Genomic DNA, 21,561 nt, shown 5'->3' on the forward strand with positions numbered 1-21,561 from the left:
GCGAAGTCGCAGGCAGAACTAGTTTGTTTATATCTTAAATATAATACATTTAAAAGTTCCGACAAAATTTCGGCACTTCACAAATTAGTTAATACAATTTAAAGAAAACGCCGGATGAAATGAAATAATGAGATCCAACGTTTGAGAAATGGAAGTTAAAGGTTCGAAAAATTCACCATTAATTTTCTGCAAATGGCATTTGGTACCTAACCAACTTTGGAAAGTGGAGGAAAAGAGTTAACAAAGTTTGAAAACTTTGGAAATGTTAGAGAAGAAAAACAATTACCAAATTGGAGTTCAACTAAATTCTCGGATGTTCGCTGTTTGTTCAATCGGAAACAGTTCGGTTCGGATAATTATAATATTATTGGAGTTTCTATTTGAAAAGGTCGATTTATTAATAGAAACATTGAAAAACAAAATTCTTCAATGTAAATATTAAAAACAACCTTTGAAAAAGAAAAATAATTTATCTCATAAAATCACAAAAAAAAAATCTAGTTACCATTTTTAGTTTTTATTTTTTTTAAATATGCTTTAGGACGTTTACTTATTTAAATATAATAAAAATGTACACAGGCTGATTTCCCTTTTAAAGGGATTTCTTTCAGTCACTCTTGACAATCCGACAGAAGAAAGTATCTATAGTATTTGTATATAAAGTATAACACATATTGTGTAAATATAATACAACAAATAATAAATTATTAGTAGCTCTGCTTATTTTATTTGTATCTAAGAAAGAAAAAATAAGAAAAAAAAATCCGTAACTGACGTTTATGTATTAAACGAGTTATAGTGAGATTTATTTGTGTCATATAGAATGCTAAATAATTTAAAAATACACTTTATAGAAGGTGGTAACCTTCATATAAATACTCGTAATAATACTGGGATGCCTATATTTTTATAGATTATTGGTTGACCATATGGGTCGTCATTTTTGAATTCTGAAATATTATGCCATAAATCCCAGTAATTTTCCTACAACATCCCACTCCTCAAACAAGAACACATCCATGTAACCACAACCTGATTGTGAGTGAAGCAACGATTACAGGCCATTTTGTTCTTTTTAATTGTTTCATAAGATACCTGGTATGTAGACAGGTCCACCATTTAAAAGTTGAGCAGAAACCAGTCGTTAAACAAGTTTTCTGTGTTATAATTATGTGATTATATATTTATACATATGTCGCCTTTGCCCATGTTTTAAATTCGGAGATATATATAATAGGAGCCCTTATTCATGAGCGCGGTTCACAGCTGTATCGCGAGCAGCACTGCGCGACCAGCGCGCTGTTTGCCGCTGCGTTCGTGCGATCGGCGTAGGTGGTAGTAGTGGTGGATTGTATAGCAGTTCGGGCATATACATAACAGTTATTGTTCCAGTTTGCGTGTATTTATGTTTGTTTGTGAATCGATATTGATAACTATTTTACGCAGATGATAGGGTTTATAGCCGTGTAGATCTTATGTCACATTTAATGTTATTGTTTTTTATTATGAAACCAAAATTACAAATTATTTAAAATACACAATCGAGACTTAATGCGATGTAAAAGTCTTTACAAGAAAACAGTACCTGCATATCTGCTTCTTTATTGCCGACGTTTCGACGTGGATTGCAGCACTAAATATAAAGAATAATAAAGAAGCAGGTATGTATGTATTATCTGTAAAGGCTTTTACATCGCGTTAAGTCCCGATTGTGTATTTAAAGAATGTGTAAACAAAGCAAAAGTTTAAAATTAACTATTACAAATTATGTTAATTATATCCTTCAATTGATTGCAAATGATAAAAATGAATGTAAAAATTAATCTTTGAAAATGCTTTATACGGCGAAACTGGTAAGGTATTAATCATTTTTTTAATCTAACAAACAATAATTGTTCAATATGATATCCACGGTCATTTTCAGCCGTACGATGGTATCGTACGACCTCACCATCGACAGGGAGTTCATCCTCATGTCCTACAGCTTCAATGGTCGCGTACAGCGCAGTTTCAGAGATGTTTCCTCCCACGAACACTCAGGTTATGGAATGAGCTCCATGCCGAAGTTTTTCCAAGAGCCCACAGCATGGGGTTCTTCAAAAGGGGGATAAAGAGGTTTCTTCAGGGTCGGCTACGCACACATAATACCTTTGGTATTGCAGGTGTCCATAGGCTACGGTAACAAAGAAACTAATTGTTCACCGGCAAAATGATAATCATTTGTCTATAATATTTTGTATATGCGGCATCTATGCGTTACTTCATGCATTGTCGTTCCTAAAGACTAAGATTCTATCTCTCTGACCTTAATTTCATTTTAATCTTGTTCTTAGAATATGTTCTTAAATATTTCTATACGAAGTCTCTCTTTGGTAAAAATTCCGAATGATTATTATTGATAAAGAGGTTTCCTATTACTTTGAAACTAGTATAATTATTTCTCTTCGAAACTTTCTCGTAAAACGCCACTGAAATAATGAATCACTTAAAATCTAGACTAGTCTAGGTCTTAAATATTCAAATAGATATGTAAAGAGCCGAAGTAACAGTTTTCAGTCTGCTATAGTCTGAAGGTCATATTTTATTCCTAGTCTACGGCGCTTGTTAGGTAGCTCGACGTCCATTATACTGAGATGGGATATTGTGCATTGTGCTATATCGGTTTGAATTTACTTACATGCATTATGAACTAAAAGGACCTGGTCGTATGTTAAACTGGACAATTTATTTTCACAATTATATAAAATTTTGCATAAAAAGCGCCTACAATTGTGATATTTCAGAAGTAGGAAAACCAGCAAAATAGAATACTTCTAGATGACGTGTGAGGATAAGTCATACACCAGAGGGAGACTTTGTACAAGTCGATTCCTTGGGTACCTCTGTCCCATTCGTGTTTCTACCTTGAAGCAGTTGTGTTTGCATGGCTGTGTTTCGTTATGAAGGGTGGGATATGGCGTAAATTTACAGGGTAGAGAGGAATAACACTCGAGTCCTCAGGAATGGCAACGCATGGGGGGTATCATGGGCGAATGGGTAGTGCTCATGTCTATAGGCGACGGTTACCACTTTTCATCAAGCAGACCGTCAGCTTGTTTGCCATTCTAAGTTGTATAAAAAAATTAAGTTAGACCTTTAGAAATAGTACTATGAAAACTGCTTCCAATTTGATGTAGTAATTTTAGCGTGATATCGAAACAAAGACGGACAAAATTTCGAAAAATTATTGTTTTGGCTTCTATTGCTCTTATTAAAATCAATTTTTCTTAATTATCTTCCATGTGCCGGTAATGAGATCATCAATATTTCGGCTTGAAGGGAAAATAGTGTAGTGAAATTAAAATATACGGAGGATTATTATGCGAATATATTGTCAGTTTTAAATCGATTATAGAACTTATTTATGTAATCGACAAGGTTTAGATTAGTGTCGACTCTATTAATTTTATAATGAAAGAAGCTGCCGCTTTGCAAAGCAATAACAGATGGAATGTTGTACATTTAAAAACACGAATTCAAATTCTAAATTCAAACATTTTAAATGTATTGACACACACATGTTTACCAAATATTTTGTCATTCATCAATGTTTTTCATTATTATGGAATTAGTTTTTTTTTTTCATAAACAATATAAACAAGTCAGGTCTCTTAAAAACAAAAACAGAACTTGTTCCGTATAAAAAAATTAAGAACAGAGAAATGTTTAATTTATACACAGTAAACCGTTTTCCTGCCTTTCAAATAAACATGTGGTGCATATGTTACTGTAAAACTGTAAAACCCCATACACTGGTAAATCCTAATATTTACCAATATGAGTTGGTAAATGTAAGGATATTATAAAAAAAAAAAACAGTCCGGCACGAGAAATGAAAATGAAAGTTCCGTATTTAAAAAAATAATATGAGATAATATGACCTTAATTGCATTTCTCATACGACAACACCACGCACTAAACATATCTAAATATTATGTCTGTTACTGTAAAACCCTGAATTATGGTAAATTCAAAATTTTCTATATTTACATCAGTGAGATGGTAAATGTCAAAAAATAGACAAATTTAAGAGTTGTTTAGAACGTGATGCTCGTACGTGTGGTCAGAAAGGTAGATTAGGTTAGGTTTGGTGGAAACCTGTAATTTTTTTTTATATAATCCTTACATTTACCAACACATGTTGGTAAATCCTAAAATTTACTTATGTACAGGTTTTTACAGTAACATACACATATATAAAAAGATACGATTCCATGCCAAAACAGTTTTAATTTTCGTTTGTATTCAAGTAAGCTCTAAGGAAATGCGGCAATCCCAACATCATTGCTCGGTTGATTTTGCCGAACAGTATTTCGTACTGTGCCAAAAAACTTTAATGTTTTATTAGAACTCTATCCATCGGTTCGTTAGCAGAATGGGTCTACTTAGTAAATTGAGTCAGTTGGCGATGTAAAGAGAGCTCTTCAATTTATTCACGGTATTCAGTATTTTAAACAGTTTGTTTGATATCTTTAAATCAGCGGAGTGCTCGGTAGATTGTTGACAAGAGTTTGTACTTATAAAATTTTAGATTTAATTCCACAAGAAATTTGATTACAATATAGAAAAAAATAGTTTTTTGTATACCACCGAGGTAGCAAACATACATACGGCCCACCTGAAAAAAAAAACAACTTTGTAGATAAAGAATGAAAGTAGGCATCTATAGTATTTATATAGCAACTTTATCTGAGTGACTACCAAGAGTTCCAATTTTAAAAATGTCAGTCCATAAATTTTAGGGTAAAAAAAACAACAATGTTACATTCGAATGTGGAACGTGGTCATTCTCATAATAATTATGATTCGACTAGAATATTTAATAACGATGATCGTTGTTAAATATTCTAGTGATATGAAAATGAAGTAGAGTAATAACGAGAACTGTATTGCTTTACAAAGTACAAAGCCCAATGCAGTTCCACTTTTTGGTCAAGTCAAAACGTTGTTTTAATCAGTGAGTTTCATGTGTAAATCGATAAAGCCAAATGGAAATAAATACAGTTTTCACTGTAAACTTTTATTAGCATGACATTGAACTAGTTATTAGTTTCAGTTTGTTCGGTTTTATATAGGTTTTGCTAGATACTTTCCATTAAGTCGAATCAACTGTTCAAGTGTATAAGTCCGAGTGTCCAGTGTCTGAGCGCCGAATGCCCAGGGTTTTTTTTTTTTTTACAACGCAGGGGGCAAACGAGCATGCGGCTCACCTGATGGTAAGTGATTACCGCCGCCCATGGTCACCCACAACACCAGCGGCATTGCAGGTGTGCTGCCGGCCTTTTAAAAAGGAATATGCTCTTTTCTTGAAGGTTACGATGTCCAAGTGCCTGAGTAATCAGTGTCTAGTATCAGAGTGTCTAATGTCCAACTGTCCAGTTTTAGCTTATCTAAGTGTTTGAGTATCCAGCACCTCACATCCGAGTGTTCAGTGTCAGAGTAATTAAGTGTCCAGTATTCTAGTGTATGATTTCTAGTGCTACAGTCTGTACCAAGTGACTGATACCCTAGTGTTTGATGTCGGTGTGTTTGTGTGTTCAAGTGCCCGATATCTGAGTACCCAGTATCAGAGTAACTAAGTGCTCAGTGTCTGAGTGTCCAAGTCTCTGAACGGTAAAAATTCTGAGTGTCCAAGTTTCTGAAGGTTCGAGTCTCTGAACATTCGAGATTCTCAACGTTCGAGTTTTTTAATGTTCAGTGTCCAAGTGTCATGTCCAGATGTCTGAGTGTTCGATGTTCTAGTCTGAGAGTCCCATGTCCAAGTATCTCAATGTGTCTTTGTATAAATATATGTTTATATACAGACGTAAATGTATTATTTCAAGTATACTGGTATAGTCATAGTGTATAACAGATCTTCACTATATATAATTTGTAAGTATACTATTTACTTACAAGATTTTTTAATACAATTCACCGCAAATAACATTTTTCCTTTTCCAAATGTTAACTAAGAGAGAATGCTATGCAGCATTAAGTCCACCCTTTGTAACAATTTTTTTTTTTATAATATGATCAATAAAAAAAAATATCGCAGTCACTACAGAATGTGTTTACATATTTAATGTTTACATTTAAGTTATACAAGTAGTAGATATTTGGACTTGAAACCACATGTGGACAGTGCTTCAGGGGCGCTACAATAATATGAATGTAAGATCCCTCATACCGCATTGCGACGACTCAGTTATTCACCCACACCTGGCTACGTTATGCTAATGCTGTGGCTTAAGTTACAGTCTGAATATATTTTATATTTATTTATTTATTTATAGGATCACCATAATAAGATACAGCGAAACATTTCGATACAAAACACTAGTGTATTACGGCTAACTGTTCTTACATTCAGAGGCAACCACAGCATGTTTAAAAAATATTAAAATAGAATTAAATTATTAAACAATTAAATTTTATTAAATGAATAAAAATATTAATAATTTTTGTTCATTTAATGACACTCAACAATTCAAATCACTTGAAATCAATTATATGTAACTTAGCATAGCAAACAAATCGATGGTTCATTCGATGGAAAACTGTAACCGTTGCCATATATGTGGATATGACAACAGCGATATAGAGTGGCATCTATGACAAAGCTTTACCACTAGAAGAATTAATTTATCATGGTAATGTTTTTTTAACAAAATTTAGAGCTTTTCTAACTATCGTGAGAGCCATGTAATGTAAGAAGGAAATATTTTTTTTTAAACTTTTTTACTCGGAAACGTTTTCAGTTTTACGGAAAATTATTGAAAGAATAGAGATCACTTTGTATAAAATAAGTCCATTTTTATACAGTGTCTCTCTAAATAAGGAGAGAAATTCAGCTTGCTACTTATTAGATAGATAGATAATTTATTTACATTAATTACAGTACACAAATTACAATACAAACATACACATAATATACAGTAAAAGAGATAAAAGGATGAAAATACCATTAAATATTACAATGCAAGCTAAATGCTTGGTATACGTATTTTTAGAGTTATCTTCATATTGCTCAAGTATTTACTATGTTTTATGTCCTTAGTTCTCTCTTATAACATCCTGAAATGTAAAATAATGGTGACAATTCTTACTTCATTATTACATGGAAAAGATTAATTATTAAAGTTAAAGGCTAGTCAAAGAACTTGTTAAGTATTTTTAAATGTAATTGTATATTTTATTCATTCATTCTTTGCTATATGTACATGGTGAACTTAATGCTAAAAGTATCCCCTTTTATTCAACCTTATCAGAGGGAGACTTTGTACAAATATCGTTTGCTTGGGTACCTCTGTCCCATTCGTGTTTCTACCGTAAAGCAGTTGTGTTTGCATGGCTGTGTTTCGGTTTGAAGGGTGGGATATGGCGTGAATTTACAGGGTACAGAGGAATAACACTTGAGTCCTTGGGAATGACAACGGATGGGGTGTATCATGGGCGAAACAGTATACTCTGTTATGTCCATGGTACTGCTCATGTCTATAGGCGATGGCTACCACTTTCCAGCAGGTGGGCCGTCAGCTTGTTTGCCATTCTAAGTTGTATAAAAAAAACCTTAGTGTCAGAATATTATTAATTTCAATAGATGATAGTTTCTAATTTCTTTCCGTCAATTTGTCTGCAAATAAACACTGCATAAAAAATTTGCTTTCGTACCCTTTGATTTCACTCATAACTACCTTAATAGGTGGTTAATAACAGAAACATAAGTGAGATAAAGGTAGCCAAGCAGTCAACATTTGCTTAAACTCGGCATCTGGTAACAATCTCTTATAACTTACGCCGTCCTTATAAGTGCATCGGGAACGCGACGCGACGAAACGACCAAAGAAATATTCTTATTCAAAAGTCGACACCTAGTCGTGACCAGTTTGGAAGATTGTGGATAAACTGACATTTTTGAATTATGTATTTTGTTTAGATATTTTTGTACGCGAAAACGCTGTAGCCACTTTAGGAAATAGCATGTTGTTTGTTTACATTCAACTTCACATTACTGTTGTGTGGTACTCTTTTCACCGTATAGTCCTGGTATAGAACGGGCTATCCTTTTCTTTTCCGTAGGTGTCATAAGAAGCGACTAAGGGAACTTATAGGTTGAGAGATGGGCAGCAGCGTCCCTCCTAAAACATCACCGAATCCTAACTGAAATTTTCAATCTGCTTGTTAAGACCTAGCAACTAAAAGCAAAACCCCCCAAGGGGAGCCTGTGTTTAAAAGTGGGCAGTTAAGAGTTGATATAATGATAATGATGATACTCTTTACAGTTTTCATACTACAAGTGGATAATAATAAACACGATACTAGAACATAATGTTTTATATGTATTATTTTATTTCTACTAATTTGAGTATGAGACGATGTAGTGAGAAAAATCGAAAAGGGAATGTTGCGTTGGTTTGTGCCATTTGGAGAGGATGGATGAAAGAAGAATTACGAAAGAGATTTATCGAGCAAGAATGAATGGAGATGTCGGTAGCCGCCCTAGACGGCCGTATGTCGACCAAATAGGCGACGTGCTGAAGAAGGGTCAAATTAAAAGTACCAGTAACCGGCGAGCGTGTATGAAGAGATTGATGAATGTGAAAGAAGCGAAAGAAGTTTGTTTGAATCGAAGCATTTGGCGTTCCATTGCTTCTGCCTACCCATTAGGGTACCCAGTAGGGGAGACAGACGTGACATGTATGTATGTATTTATGTAATTTGAGTATATATTTAAATTCTTCTAAAAGTTTAATTCTTTTACAGACCTACTTGCCTGAGATACTAATTGGTTCTTTAAACCTAAGTTATAGTTCAATAAATTCATTAAACTAGTTTCAATGGCATATAACGCTTAAAACTAGAACTATGTTAATTTTGTAATGGCCTACTTACAATTTAAAAATTCTTACTAACATATTAAATGTATAAGTAAGTTTGTTGGTTCATTTTTTATTTGTAAACGTTTTAGCACCTTAATGACTCACAATCGTCATGTAATTTAATATATAGTTATTCGACGAAGTCGCGGTTAAAAGATAGTATAATGTATGAATGTGTAATAGATCCATTTATAATAATTACTTAATTTTAGATTTTTTTGTTTGAAAAAAATGAGAATTATTACTATCTACTCGTAAACACGGTTTGTATAATCAGAGGGCCTACCATTAAATGTTTTCCGAAATTTCGGGTTCGAACGAAATACAAATCTGATGTTAAAATTACATGATACATACCGTTTAAAAATATTAAAAATGCTAAAGTACCGTTCCTTTGGATATTTATGGTAGGATTTATGACAAACGAAATGTTAAGCTCTATGTACCGGGTCGATTTCGATATGAACAAAAACACGAAATTGAGTCCGAAAATTCGAAATTTAATTCCATGGTAGCCCCCCTGGCCCTAGACAAGTGCTAAGCGACTTCGTCGATGGAATCGACATCGCTAACGAGTCCGTGAGTTGGAATGAGTCATCAGCATTACTATCTCATTCTGTCTCACGGACTCGCTAGCGATGTTGATTCCATCGACGAATTCACTTACCACTTGTCTAGAAGGCCTGATTAGAAAGTTGAGATCATCATCATCCATGTCAGCCATTAACTTTCCATTACTAAACATGGGTCTCGCTTTATGGGAGACTTTGCAAAGAGTTGCTGTACTTGGCAGGCAGATTAACAGCCTCAGTTAGGCTTTGGTGATGTTTAAATGTTGAAATAATTCAGGTAAATTATTGTAATCTATCTAATTGATCGTTTTAATTTTCATCTGTTATAATAATTATAAAAATATTTGATGATGAAAAAAGAAATTAAAAGTGTGATATCAATCAACATTTTCGTTATAATTATATTTATTTCTTTATTTATTTATTCTTTAATGAGCACATTACAAAAAATGTCTGGTACAAAAGGCGGACTTAAAGCTACAATATAGCATTCTTTCCAAGTCAACCTTTGGCAAAACAGAAATGTATTGTTATTATGTATTATTAATGTATTATGTGCCGATATTGAAGATCATCCCTCACTAGAGGAAGACTTTTGTACAAAGTCGATTGCTTGGGTACCTCTGTCCCATTCAAGTTTCAACCGTAAAATAGTTGTGTTTGCTGTGTTTCGGTTTAAAGGATGGGATATGGCGTGAATTTACTGGGTACAGAGGAATAACACCTGCGTCTTCAGGAATGGCAACGCATGGGGGGTATCGTGGGCGAAACAGTATACTATGTTATGTCCATGGTACTGCTCATGTCTATAGGCGACGGTTACCACTTTCCATCAGGTGGGCTGTCAGATTGTTTGCCATTCTAAGTCGTATAAAAAAAAATCTATATCGAGATTATACAGAAGAATTCTATGTGATCTCAATTAAGTATTGTTCAATATCAGTTTCATACAACAATTATTATTCTAACAGGTGTCACTAAAATGCCTAAATATAACTTTCATAATTTTAATCACCGGCGGCTATTAAGTTTTCCGCAATAACGCTTCATTAAAATTTCAACTGGAGGTTTAATTTTCTATACGGTAGAAGATTTTAATGAAGCATGCGCCAAGACAAGAGTTTAATCTCAGGCTTTTTGCTATGTCCGCAATGAAATATCGTGGTACACCGTACGAACTTTATCCAGCTGCAGCTGCCAGTTGCAACTTTACATTCGTGATGACTTGCACCTTTTATCATTTAAAAGTATTCATTCATTTGTAACTGTCTCTGGACCTCACCTTTAAAATCTATCTCTTCACATTTCATTTCCTTACTCTTTGTCTTCATAATGAGTATAGCTTATAGGATTATAAAATTACAAGTGAATTAATAAAGATTCTTTATTGTGCCCCTTCCTTTCCCATGGGTGTCGTAAGAGACGACTAAGGGAAGACGAGGGATGGGCAGAAGAGTCCTTCTTAAAATATCTCTGCCTGCCAAGCGTGGCAGCTACTGGCAAAACTCCCCCAAGGGGGAGACTCATGTTGAGTAGTGGACAATTAAAAGCTGTTATGATGATGTCTAATGATAAAACTATTGACCCGCCGTAGAAACAGTGTGATGTCAATGTGGAGTGATTATTAACATTGTTGGCCTTTTATAAAGACGGCAATGTCTTTTATAAAAGGCCAACAATGCATTAACCACTTATCGGATATCATCAGTATGCAACAAGTGCGGTGATCACTTATCATCAAATATTAATTAAAAATACCATTATAATATAAATCTAAAACCAATAAACAATAAATTGGTTATATAAAAAGGCTACAAATACACCAAGAAATACTCAAAGATTCTCTCTGTAACAAAATTTGTAAGAAGGATTTTCAAGTCGCGGTTTAAAAAGTGATAAAAACCGAAAGAGACAGCAATCGGATGTGGCAATTGGTCGCTCTTAAAGCTCAAAGAACGGTAAGTCTATTGAGAATAAATTTTCTTAGTAGAAACTCTGTATAGTATCTGATATTAGGATTATAATCGATAGTGATTACAAGTTTGTCAAACATGATCATTCTTTTTATATGCAACTTAGAATAGCGAACAAGCTGACGGCCCACCTGATGGAAAGTGGTAACCGTCGCCTATAGACATGAGCAGTAGCATGGATATAACAGAGTATACTGTTTCGCCCATGATACCTCCCATGCGTTGCCATTCCTGAGGTGTAATTCCTCTGTACCCTTTATAATAATATTCCTAATATCGTATTTTATTATTATTTTGTAATATACCATTATTATATGTTTAAGAGACTTCCAAAAACAAGGTTTTCACTTCGTGTGTATTTTTTATATTGCTATGGTACGCTATTACAATTATTTTTATATGTATTTAAAAATAACAGAATTTTTATTCTGCCTACATTAAACTGTTTATAACTACTCCTCTACATCCAGAGGTTGCCTGGAAAAGATCGCTTTTAGAGATAAGGTTGCCTTTTGTTATCTCAATGTGAATATTTCTGGTAATTGTTTGTATCTATATTATTGCACTAAAACATACAGTAATAACAATAAGTTAATAACAATGTTAGCAAAGGCGAACTTATCTCTAAAAGAAATTGCTTCCAGTCAACCTAACACAGTGGCATAGGAAGTAGTGAGTGGGCAGTAGTAGTGCAAAACAGAAAATTAAAATAAATATTTACATAAATTACAAATCAATATATACATATATATATATATATATATATATATATATATATATATATATATATATATATATATATTTGAAAGATACAATATTTATACATACATGATATTTAAACAAAATTGGAAAGATAGAATGACTTTAATCTTTTCTTGAAGGAACTGCTAGACGAGCTATTCTGAATACCCGTAATATTGGTCTACTTTCTGAACGAATTTTAATGCATACTTTTAGAACGATTCTTTGTTCAAAATTGAAAAATTTAAAACTATATCTGGAAAAATACTTTTATACGTCCATGCGTGTTTTTGCTATTTTTTTATAACATACATAATACAACTTGATAACAATAATATTTGTGTCATTAGATACAAGTAAACTACGAATATATACACAAATACAATATACACAAGACATATTAGCTATGATGCTATGAAACATGATATTATATTTATTGCGACCTCCAGGTACTTTTATAAAACGATCTAATTAATTCCTTTAATAACAATACACATTATAAATATAAAGAGAACATATTAGGATACATTAGGAAATACCTTTTATTAATTAATATATGATTATTTAATTAGTTTATTATTAAATATTTATTATTAATTATTAAATAATTAATAAAAGGTTATTCCACAATTAGTTCATTATCCTAAGGTTGTCTTGGTAAGATTGCTTTCAGCACTAAGTCCGCCTTACTGTACTTGAACAACTGCATTGTTACATTGATTAATAGTCTTGCTTATTTCCTATATTGCATAATGCAAATGAAGTATACTCATTTATGCATTCATTAATATAATGAATGTAATATATGTACAAAAATATATATTTTGAAATCGTACACTCAGGTTATTCTTGGAAATTATATTTTAATCTGTAAAATCTTGTAAATACACACTCATAATGAATTTACAAGAATTAATTTATTTACAAAATTAAATACGGTTTAATATTTTGTTTTATAATTTATTTTAAAATAAATTTAACCATTATAATTAATTCATTGGATACAAGTAAGCCGTATCAGAAAAAACGTACTGGCTTTGAAACGCAATATCACTACGAACTCTAGGGTAATTTGGTAAACCAATATTACTCCAGTAGTAATAATATATATATTACAAGAATTGAAAATATTTGAGCATATTATGATTGTTTTTTTTTCTGCAACTTAGAATGACCATTAATGGTGGGATATGGCGTGAATGATAAATTCACGCTATATCCCACCCTTCAAACCGAAACACAGCCATGCAAACACCTGCTTCACGGTAGAAACACGAATGGGACAGAGGTACGCAAACAATCGACTTTTGTACAAAGTCTCTCTCTGGTTACTACCTTCATTAATATCTCTGGTACTAATTCCATTAGTAACGATACGCACGTTACATGCATTAGCCACACAAGCTGATTCTCTGGTATGGTTACTGTAACGGAATAATGATGTTACAGAAGGTTTTCCTTATTGCCACCACTGCCAACGAAACGACAGTGATATTTTTATGGTGTGTGCATTTTTCATAGTTTTTTGTCGCCATATTGTTCACTAGATGTTTCAAGGTTTTACTCGCCTGAATCATTGTTTAAAGTGCTATATCTGTTAAGTTTGTGAGTTTTCGATAGTTTTTTGTCGCGATATTATTTATTACATATTTCGAGGCTTTATAAATAAATGTATAAAGTACCCTATCTGTTAAGTTAGGAATTAAACTTTAATGCATATAGCATTAAGTCAGCTTTTTGCCATCACGTTTTAGTTATGAAAAAAGTTTAAATAAATAAATAAACCTGCTCGTATACGAAATTTCATTTAAATCCATTAGTTTTTGTGTAAAAAAGTAACAAATATCTATACATCTTTAGAAATTTTAGCATTAATAATATTTGTAAGATTATTTACTGTTGTAGTTTAAAGTTCTATGAGGATTAAGGCAATATTTAAATAATTTAAATTTGTCAATAATTTAGGCCACATACTGGGCCAAAGATTTGGACGTATTTTTTTTTATTTTATTTATTCATAAACAAAAATTTGTATTTGAATGTCATAGTAGATACAATAAATTCATACAGTACATCAAATATAAATTAAATTAAATAAAACAAATTAAGCATGAAACAAATTCGAAAACAAAACGTTTTAATTTACTTACAAGCATAGGTGTCCTTCATATTAGTGTCATTCATTCATATTAGACAATAACTGTCTCTCCCATATGGTGTTTTTTCCAGTAGTTGCCACGCTTGACAGACTGGTTGGTAACCGCAACTAGGCTTTTGGTGATACTCGTTGAAAAGAGACGCTGTTGCTTATTTCTCGATCAATAAGTTCCCTTAGTCACCAACATTAGTAACAAACATTAGTTTTTTTTTTTGATAGGTAAAAATGGAATAGTAACCCCGCCTGCGCTAACGGGATACGCTGGCGGAGCACTAGTGAAGGGTGAAAAATGAGAATGAAAACAGCCCAGTTGGCCCATCATGATGAATTCATCAGGAATTAACCATGATAGTTTCCAGAGGGAACCGCGAGGAGGTCGACCTGGTTGGGTATATTGCTAGTAATGGGATTCTTACTAACAATCCCTCTACTCTAGGTTTTTAGCACGCGTCCCTATAGCCTAATTTCAGGCTGCAGCCGAAAATCAGTGCTTTGCTTTTAAGCAAAACTATCACTGAGCTGTAACTTATTTGGGTCACTGCGACACATATGGCGAAAACATATTTTCGTATTTTATCTTTTGTTTTATATTTAAAAAAAAAAATATAATTAATTTGTGTGTATAAACTCATTTGTTAATTTACGTGCACCATAAATAGATCAAATAAAGTATTTACCTATCAAACTGTATAAGGTCAACACTAAAAGCGTTCGAAAATTACATACGAAGCGCCATTGACTGCGCGCGCAGTATCACGCATCGTCTCAGCGTCAAAACTAAGAATTGGTAATTTTTTTTTATATAACTTAGAATGGCAAACAAGCTGACGGCCCACCTGATGGAAAGTGGTAACCGTCGCCTATAGACATGAGCAGTACCATGGACATAACAGAGTATACTGTTTCGCCCATGATACCCCCCATGTGTAGCCATTCCTGAGGACTCAGGTGTTATTCCTCTGTACCTAGTAAATTCACGCCATATCCCACCCTTCAAACCGAAACACAGCCATGGAAACACAACTGCTTCACGGTTGAAATACGAATGGGACAGAAGTACCCAAGCAATCGACTTTTGTACAAAGACTCCAGTGGGAAATTAATTTGCCATTTGATTCAGACCGTCCATCTGAATTAGCTGTTTTAGTTTTGCTCAAACTGTCTCTTTCACTCTGTAGGTATATATTTGTACTATTCTTTAAGTGATGCAATAAGGAGTAAATAAATAAATATTCTAAGTAGATAAGAATATTATAAAACTCTTACATTTCTTTCTCATATTCTCGATATCGTAGGTAGAAAGCAGTTTATTACGAACCATTGACTTGAAGTGCGTAGGTGTGTAACGTAATAGAATTCATAGCATTTTTAAGTAACTTTCAGAAGAGGTTTACAATTCATTGGTTTTGTGGCTGTGTTACACGATCCAAAAACACGTCGCTGTATTGATCGATTTTAATAATTCTTTTTGCATAACATTTAATTCTCGTTAAGTTTTAATTTTGTAATAATTGAAGCTACAGTTTTTATCTGAGGAGCAATTGTAAAATATACTTATATTGTACTAATGATTAAATAAAAAATCCAGTCATTTATATGACTGCACGTTGAAGTCTTAATGCACAAACTTGTATATATAATCTTTTGGTTTAAGAAGTACAAAGTGTACGAAATATGTTTTTTAAGATGTAAATTTTATAAGAAATTAGTTTTTATCAATGTATTAATGTAGTGCTTACACTTTCACAAAATAACACCTATTCGTAGTTTAATTTTTACTTGTCGTAATAATCTTTTTTAACTAAAGCTTTTCCCAGAATAATAACTATAGTTAACCAATTAAGTTTAATATAAACTCAAAAAGGCATAACTGATTTATTTGAACGCCCATTAAACACGATTTAACTGTGAAAGCCCGCTTTTAATGTGAACCCGAACGATTGCAATCAAACTGAGCCAATGTAAGCGTTTCCACATTACATTTACACAGTGAAATATCTGGTTTATTAACATTGTAATAGGTAGTATATATAATAGACTATTTGATTATTGTATCTACTGTAATTATTTTCTTACTATATCCAGATACTTAATAGTCGAGGAATGGGTAGCGACATTTATTTTTTATACTACTTAGAATAGTAACCGTCGCCTATAGACATGAGCAGTACCATGGACATAACAGAGTATACTGTTTCGCCCATGATACCCCCCATGCGTTGCTATTCCTGAGGACTTAGGTGTTATTCCTCTGTACCCAGTAAATTCATGCCATATCCCACCTTTCAAACCGAAACATAACCATGCAAACACAACTGCTTCACGGTTGAAACACGAATGGGAAAGAGGTACCCAAGCAATCGACTTTTGTACAAAGTCTCCCTCTATAAGACATCACCAAAGCCTAAATGTCAACCCACCTGCCAAGCATTGCTACTGGTAATGTACAGGCCTATGTTCGGCAGGGTATAGTTAATGACTGATTTAATGAGGATCCAGATGTTACAACTACTCGGCGATCAATGAACATGCTATGTTTCCTCCAAAAGATTACATCCATTCGTATTTCTACCGGGAAGCAGTTGTGTTTGCATGGCTGTGTTTCAGTTTGAAGGGTGGGATATGGCGTGAATTTACTGGGTACAGAGGAATAACACCTGCGTCCTCAGGAATGGCAACGCATGGGGGGTATCATGGGCGAAACAGTATACTCTGTTATGTCCATGGTACTGCTCATGTTTATAGGTGACGATTACCACTTTCGATCAGGTGAAAAAAAAAATAACATTAGTAAACTTATTATAGACACAAAGAGTTACAAGAAATAAAGTGAGTGTTAATATGCGGAATTTAGGTTATTTGCAGAACTTGATATAGCAATAAATCATAAGGATAAGAAAGCGGAAGTAAAAATTAGTAGGTCGGATGAAGAATAGTTCTCAAATGGCGACTTCATTTAAAGAGATCAAGCAAACAAAGGATATTAATAATGGAGCTACTAGTGCTCATTTCTAACAATACATTTCCGACTAATTCATCTTAGGTATATCTCTTACACCGTTTACCATATAACTTTGTATTTATTAACGTTCAAGAAAATAAACATTATGTTATTATTATATAAAGTTAATTTGCTACTACGCTTAATTGCCTGGTTGCAATCCGCCTACGCTCTTTCCAGGAAATTCTGTTATAGATCATATACATCTAGATAGAGTATCACAATATAAACGCTTTGTCAGAAATAGTCCAAATTTTTCTTGTCAAATGCAGTCAAAAATCTTATATGCTTTAATAGAAATATTAAAATGTATAGTTTAATCAATAAGTGGAAGAAATGTTCATTGTATAATTTGTACAAATATACAATTAGTTGAAAAATAAAAACAATACGAATTTTTTTTTTATTGTAAGATAAGTTTGTGCTTGATGGTACTTCATTTAATGATAAATGATGATACAATTTCTATTTGAAAGAACTAGGCAGATAAAGCATAATCCTTTTAAAGTAAAAGTTTATAAGGATTAATGGACGGATGGATGTTTATTACGCTTTCTAGCAAAAACTATTAAACAAATTTGAATGAAATTTGGTACTCGGGTAGGTTCCCCATTCGGATAGGTTATCCTAAGTTAGCATATACAATACACATACAATACTTTATACATATATTTATTGATTTATAGAAGTAAAGCCACGAGATATAGTTAGTACTTTAAAATGATGCTAATCTTCTTCGATGATAGACTAAATAAATATTCGTTAAATCATGGAAAATGATCGATTTTCATTAATACAATATCTTTAATTAATTTAAAAATTATAAATTAATGTACATATTTTATATTACAAAAAATCGTCCATCATCATCATCATATCAGCTTTTAACTATTCACTGCTGAACATAGGCCTCCCCCTTAGGGGGGTTTGCCAGTAGTTGGCACGTTTGGGAGGCCGGTTGTCAACCACAGTAAGGCATTTGAGGTGTTTTGAGAGGGACTTATGGCTGATCGTTTTTTAGCCCGTTTTTGACACTTGATTCTCTATCTACAATTATTATAATCTAAACCTGTGACCTTTATGAATCTCTAATTTTAACATCGTGGAAACTTTAAAGGCATCTTTGTAAAGTACGTTCTTGGTTCACCGTTATGACGAGGATCAGTGAATTAATTAACCAATAATTATTTAACAGCTTTTTTATTCCAAGTTTATTCAGCACCATTTCAAGTCGCATTGGAATGGTAATGATGCGTCTTCATCCAGCGGTACATTACCTTGACCATAAAGGTCTTAAGTTCAAATTTGTACTAAAAACTTAAATATATGGAGAGTATGTGTGGCGGCGGTATGAGTCGCCCCTTGATACATTCTAATGTGTTTGAAGAAATGTGGATATATTAAGTATTTTTTTAATAGGTAATAATGGTATGTTATCCCTGCCTACGCTGTCGGTATACAAAAGCGGGGCACTAGTGAGCAATGAAGAATATTCCCCCATATCAAGTGTTACGTTCAATGACAACTGTCGAGAAATATCTTTGACTATTCCATTAGTGATTACAGTTATTAGTATAATTTCGTTTTATAATTATAAATAAATAATCGCAAGTTAAATAAATGATAAGTATTAAGACATCATTCGTAAATATAAACGGCGCCATAAATCATTATATCAGGCGTTAACTGTCCACTGCTGAACATAGGCCTCCCCGTATTAGAGGATTCCGCAGTTAGACTTTGGTAATGTTTAAAGAGGAACGCTGCTGTCTATCCTTCGACCATATAGTTCCCTTAGTCGCCTCTTAGGACATCTACAAGAAAAGGAGCATTTTATGCCGGGACCACAAGCCGAATGCTTGTCATATTTTTATGGTTGCTTTTCTGCCATGAAGCTCATATTAAATCTCACATTAATTTAATGAAACTCAAATTATGTTCTAATACTATGAATAGTGTGCTGCCAGCTACTTGATATGCGTGGATTTCTTAATTAAAAAATCAATGAAAATTTCTATTTCTAGTTGGTATATTAAGATAAAATATATATATCAAATTTTAAGTTACTCTTTCAGCAATATATAACTGTGAAAACTGCATCCAATTTAGTGTAGTAAGTGTAGTGTAATACTGGAACAAACATAAGGGCAGACAAAATTTAAATAAAATATTATTAAAGTATGATTAATATATAATTGGTGATAATCTGTCGATATTTGGATGTGTATTAATCATGATGAAACAGCTTAACAAATTTGAATGCAAATTTCGTACATCGACGGACTATATCTAGCTGTAATAACCGTTAAGAACCTCCTTAGTTCAATGTCAGTTGATAAGCATTCCAGTAGTGCTTGCCAATGTAAATAAAAAAATACAAAAAAAGAAAATAGTGGACTATTCTTTTGTCTTACTCTAAGAACAAGGAATTACATAGAAGGAATGATAAAAAAAAAAACTGTAAATCATATGATTGCCTTCGTTCTTATACAAATATAATTAGTAAAAGGAGGACGAAAGATACACCATCAGTTACTATTTTTCTCAATTTTTAGTTGGCTAGTGTATAGGAAATGTATATGTAAAAGTCAATTATTTCTCTATAATAAATTTTACATTACTAGATTATATATTCGACATAGTTTATGTAGAAAGTATACAAACAGGTTTTATCTGAATTTAGTAGGGTTATACGGCCAATAAAACCATATACAATCTTGATGAATTTAACTTCTAAGGACTAGTCAAAAGGCAGATGGGTTTTTATATGTCTATCCCTCTCTAACGCATTGGCAATGTCATAAATACAACGAGCAACACACTATGGGAATTATGCATTTCATCTATTCTACTCCGAAATCTTTGATCTTACTGTGAATAGTGACTGCTTTTGCTCACTAACTATTATTTTATTAGTCTAGGTAAACTATAATCCTAATCTTGATCCCGGTCATGCTTAATACAGGTAAGTAGTACAACGAATTTTCAATATCAACAATAAGGTTACATTTTATCCTAATTGATGCGAGCAAATGATTTTCATAAGTTTGTTTTAGTTACTAATAAAATACGTGTATTATATTACAAAAGCACCATAGAATACAATTCCACAGCTACCCAAACAAAAGAGCCTGTTATTACTCATACAATCATATCTTAATCAGTACCCCTTATGTGTATTCAACAAGAGTTAGGCAACACTTAGGATTACTTATGTTTTGTCGTGGAAACTTTGTAGACTCGATTTAGTCCCATCTTTAAACCTTTTGATACGCTTGTGCAATTTAATTTTGATCAATAATTATATTTATTACCATCTTTTTGTCCTACTTCGTACGTGTTGATTTCAAAATTAGAAAATTCAATTAAATAAAAAAAGTAGTTCTCCATTGTATGTGTCGTGATTTGTAAGTATATCGATACGTACGTGTAATTGTTTATCTGTAACAATTTTCAATTTTTTCACGCCATATTTAAATTTCTGTTTTGCCAAAGGTTGACTGGGAGAGAATGCTATATAGTATTAAGTCTGCCTTTTGTACTAAACTTTTTTTTTTGTAATGTGGTCAATAAAGAATAAATAAATAAATAAAATTACCACTTCTAAGATGGCGGATCAAGATAAATAATTCACCAGTTTTTAAGCTAGACATTCAGACACAGTAATGAAAATGGCGTACAATTTAATATAGTAAATACGTGATGTTGGAAGAAATACACAGACAGTCAAAATTAAAAAAAAAACATTGTTTTGGTTTCTATTGTTCTCTTTATGACCCCTCAAATATTTTTTTTTTATAAACATCTCCTAGGTACAGACATAGTCTCATTAAAATTTTGTTATAGGGTAACAAACCAACTCACTTTCACATTTATATAATTAATAAGAATTGTATTTTAATGTAAGGTGATATTGTAAATGAAACAGAAGATATATTAGACAAGCTGTTTCCCGCAGCTTTATTTGATATGAATTAATAAATAAAATAATCTCTGTGCTAAGTTAGGATATAACCTACCTTTGTACTAAATTTCATTCTATTCCATTCCATAATTTTCTCGTTAAAGAGCTCTCGTTAAACCCATCCATCCGTCGTTACAATTTTTCGTATTTTTTTATACCACAAAGGTGGTAAACAAACATACTGCCAGTCTAATAGTAAACGATCACTGAATTCTATGAACGCCTGCAACACTAGGGGTGTCACGTGTACGT

The sequence above is a fragment of the Galleria mellonella genome, unplaced genomic scaffold (genome assembly GCF_026898425.1).
Source record: "Galleria mellonella isolate WM207_F2 unplaced genomic scaffold, CSIRO_AGI_GalMel_v1 utg96, whole genome shotgun sequence".
NCBI lineage: Eukaryota > Metazoa > Arthropoda > Insecta > Lepidoptera > Pyralidae > Galleria > Galleria mellonella.